This window comes from Triticum aestivum, chromosome 2B (assembly GCF_018294505.1).
Source record: "Triticum aestivum cultivar Chinese Spring chromosome 2B, IWGSC CS RefSeq v2.1, whole genome shotgun sequence".
In the NCBI taxonomy this organism is placed as follows: Eukaryota; Viridiplantae; Streptophyta; class Magnoliopsida; order Poales; family Poaceae; genus Triticum; species Triticum aestivum.
The window spans coordinates 573,179,058-573,183,329 of record NC_057798.1 but is presented as its reverse complement, the minus strand read 5'-3'; the positions used below and the strand labels follow the sequence as shown (position 1 = coordinate 573,183,329).

The 4,272-nt window shown below is 52.1% G+C and overlaps 1 pseudogene across 1 annotated transcript; it reads right to left on the bottom strand.

Moving 5' to 3' along the window:
• Positions 1 to 901: 901 nt before the first annotated feature.
• On the bottom strand, positions 902 to 3,457 carry LOC123046107 (phenylalanine ammonia-lyase-like; annotated as a pseudogene). The gene is made up of 2 exons (XR_006421954.1): positions 2,891 to 3,457; positions 902 to 2,770 (listed from the first exon to the last, which is right to left on the bottom strand). The product of XR_006421954.1 is annotated as a phenylalanine ammonia-lyase-like (transcript).
• Between the last annotated feature and the right edge of the window lie 815 nt (positions 3,458 to 4,272).

Here is a 4,272-nt window from a genome sequence, read left to right as displayed (position 1 = left end):
TAGCTGCTTTGTAGGAAGATTACAAAACACCGACTTTTAAGGAAATACAATTTTTTCGAGATTGAATAAGGAAATACAATGAAAAAAATACGGTTTGAAGATGACTACTTGACTTCTTTCTATTTCTCCTAATGAATTCGAGATTAGGACACAACTGGTTGACATCTTCATTTGATCCAACACTGACGCGTTAGTTGGTAGGGTACGGTGGCCGGTGCAGAGGGACATACATACACGTCTCCTATATGGTCAATGTACGCACAGAGCTGTTGATGCGTGTAGATTAAAGAACACCAAAGGGAGTAGAATATAAATACGCGTCACATGCCTGAGCAACCTTACAATCTTCATATATATTTCCTGCCTAAGTATGGCTAGAACTAAAAAATAGTGCAATGTTCAGAAGCATAGAGAAACTTCATGTGTATGTACCCTGTGTTATGGGCTGAGATCATTAGTGAATTAATAATCAAAAAAATGGATTCATAGATATGCGGTGGTACGGTAGTTGAATAACACAAAGTTAAACATCATTGTGTGCCTGCAAAGAAATCCAGACTGAAACTAGTAAGCAGAATACCGAAACTGCAAAAACTAGATGGGAGATTGTGAATTCAAAGAAGCCATCGTCCCCGTTCAAAGAATTTAGAGAACTTATTACCGACCGGTGACCAGGTAGGCACGAGTTTTACTTTCCGAATCGCCGTACACACACCATAAGAATTTCCAATAGTTAGTTCTTGGACTATTGTCACAAGGACCGGTTGATCTCAAAAAATGGAGCCAGTAAATTTATCATGAAAATTTAACACACATTGCCTTTTTAACTTACGTACATCATAAAAGTTCTACTGGCTACCCAACACTACCAAGTCATGCAATTGCAATCTTTGGCAATATATTGGCAGCTCTAGAAGAACATTGTAAACATCAACTTTTAGAATATACAATGAAAAAACAGTATTATCATCAGAGCCTTCAGAAATCTGAAGCACACTACTCTTCACTTTCTCGATCCTCTATTTAGCAGAGAGGCAGGGGCTCGCCGTTCCACTCCTTGAGGCACTCAAGGAGCGCATCGATGTGCTTGCCCTGGTTCATGGCAACGAACACCTTGTCCACCTCTTCGCCAGGAGACCGCGTCTTCTCTCCGGTCAAGTACTCCGTTCCAAGCTCCTTGCGCACGAATCGGTAGAGGGGGTACGACCGGCATTCGGCAATACGGTTTTGTTGTGTGGCAGTGCCATTCTCCACGGCGCTCCTGGCAGCCTCAACCTCCTTTGGCAGCACTGCCCGAAGCTCCCGCTCGAACGTGGCAAGCTTGGCAAACACCGACGTCTCCACGTCGCGCTCGGCCTCACCATTTGCCAAGGCATTCTCCACAAGAACTGCACGCATCTTCTGCATGAGTGGGTAGTTGGCGCTATAAGGATCGTCTGCGTATGCAAACACGGCTTCACGGTCGATTGTGAGCAGAAGGTCCTTCTCGCAGAAGCGCGCGTTATGGAGATGGCCATTGGTATCGGTGCTCAGTGTCTTCCTAGCCACAGTCTTCACACAGCTCTTGACAGCATTCTTGACATTCTCCTCAAGGTGGCGAAGGTCGATGGCCTGGCACAACGCGACCAAGAACGTCGAGGACATGAGCTTGAGTATGTCAATGGCCTCGGCGGTCTTCCTTGAGGAGATGAGACCAAGAGAGTTGACATCTTGGTTGTGTTGCTCCGCGCTCTGAACATGATTGGTCACAGGGTTGCCCAAGAACTGGAGCTCGGAGCAGTACGAGGCCATGGCAATCTCGGCACCCTTGAAGCCATAGTCCAAGCTTGGGTTGCGCCCACCGGAGAGGTTTGAAGGCAGACCGTTGTTGTAGAAGTCGTTCACCAGCTCTGAGAATTGGGCAAACATGAGCTTGCCAATCGCAGCAATGCCAAGCCTGGTGTTGTCCATGGACACACCGATGGGTGTGCCCTGGAAATTGCCACCGTGGATAGCTTTGCCACGGGAGACGTCGATGAGTGGGTTGTCGTTGACGGAGTTGATTTCCCGCTCGATCGACTTGGTGGCAGCACGGATAACCTCAATCTAAGGGCCAAGCCACTGTGGCGATGTGCGGAGTGCATACCTATCTTGCTTTGGCTTCATCAATGGGTCAAGCTCACCGAGCTTCTTCGCGAGCATCATGTAGGAGCTGCCTTCCAGGATATGCTCCATGATAGCAGCAGCCTCAATCTGTCCGGGGTGGTGCTTCAATTTGTGGGTCAAGTGGTCGGTGTACTCTGGCTTGCCGTTCATCACCTCGCAAAAGACGGCTGACAGGACCTCGGCAAGGAGGCCAAGGATGTTAGCCTCAAAAAGCACCATGGATGCAAGCCCCGAGCCCACTGCCGTGCCATTCACCATGGCTAGGCCTTCCTTTGGCTGCAGCTCGAAGAAGCCATGCTGAATGCCGGCGATCTTAAATGCCTCAGCGGCATTAACCTTCGTGCCATCTGGAGCGGTCGCCATGGAGTTTGGGCGGCCGGTGACCAGGCCGACGATGTACGAAAGCGGGACTAGGTCACCGGATGCTGTGATCGTGCCCCGGAGCGGCAGGCATGGTGTCACGTTGGCGTTGAGAAGCGTGGCGACCGTCTCGAGGATCTCGAAGCGGATGCCTGAATATCCCTGGAGCAAGGTATTGACTCGGACGAGCATCGCCGCCCTGGTCGCAGCGGCAGGCAGAACGTGGCCATCGGTGCCGGTGCCGAAGGCTCCTGCGTTAAGGAATCTGAACACACAAGCAATCACGAAAATATAAGGCTTCCGTAACTCAATTGATAGTCTGGTACACATAACTAACAGAAATGCTTAACAAGAAGTAGAACTGGTTCTGCGATTTAATTCGTACCGGATGAGTTCTCTCTGCAGAGCGCCGCCCTCCTTGGTCCTCCGGTGAGAGGTGGCGCCGAAGCCGGTGGTGACGCCGTAACTGTCGGTGCCGTTCATCATGCTGTTCATGACCCAATCACTGCTCTCCTTGACGCGGCCGCGGGCGGACTCGTCGAGCTCGACCCTGGTGTCGCTGCCGGCAGCCACCGCGGCGACCATGGCGATGGTCAGGCTGGCGCCCTCCATGGTCACCACGGGCCGTCGGTACTCTTCCACCATCCGCTTCACCGCATCCAAATGGCTACACGAGAGCTCCTCCGCCGCCTTCCCCCAGTTGAGCGGGTCGGCCCGCGCCGGCTGCGCCATGCACAAGCCATCGCCGTTGGCGGCAACGTGTGCGTTCTCGCACTCCATCGAAATATGCACAGACGTACTAAAGCAAGTGTATGTGTATCTGGATTCTGAAAGCAAACTGGCAGCTAGACGTCGGCACTCGGCAGGCGGCGTATGTGTATCTGGATTGATCTGTGTCCTGAAGAAAGGGTTGTGCTGAAGAGGAGCTGTAGCTGCAGATGAAGCTGAAGCTCTTCTTGGAGGGGAATGGAGGGAGGGGAGGGATTAAATAGGTAGCGCAGGCGCAGCCGAGTAGTAGGTACGGTGTGAGACAGTGGGTTGGTGTAGACCTGGACGGCGAGGTTGACCACTGAATTGGTGGGTGCGGAGCTCCTGTCGCCACGGGAGCGCACGGAGCGGGGGTGGTGGCTACGCGCGGTGATCGCTTTGCGGCAGCCGGACTGAGTCGACGTGGGCAAAGCAGGAACTGGTTGGTGCGCGTCGCGCGAGGGGGACGGGGGTTGGTGGCACGGAGGGCTATCGGGCATGGACGCGGGAAGCGAGCACGCTGCCACGCTGCCCTGCTGACTTCGTTGTCCTCCATTTCCAGGTCGAACGCCAGGTGCTCGTCGGCTCACGCAGGTAGGAACTGCTGTGTTTCTTCACTTAATCTTCATTCCGAGTTATCTAAGATGCAATGATGTGTGTTTCTCCAATCTTTGTTTCCGAGGAATCTAACTTTCCTATGGGCAACGTTGGTATGGATTGATGACAATAACATTTTTTTTCTGAGAGGTTCACCTTTTTCTATACGTGCATGCATCATACTCGCAGAGGACAGCGACAGCCAGGACAACTCCGATGACGAGCAGATCCGGCTCGATCCCTATTGCATCTTCGACCGGTACTTGCGCGAGAAGGACGGCAAGGGTGCCGCGAAGGGCAAGAGCAGCCGTGGATGGTCTTCACCATAGCCAAACATGCCAGCTTTTGGTAGTCCGATGGCATGTTTAGTTAGTAGTAATGGAGTAGTCGGATGATGTATGTGCATCGATGGAGTTGATGAGT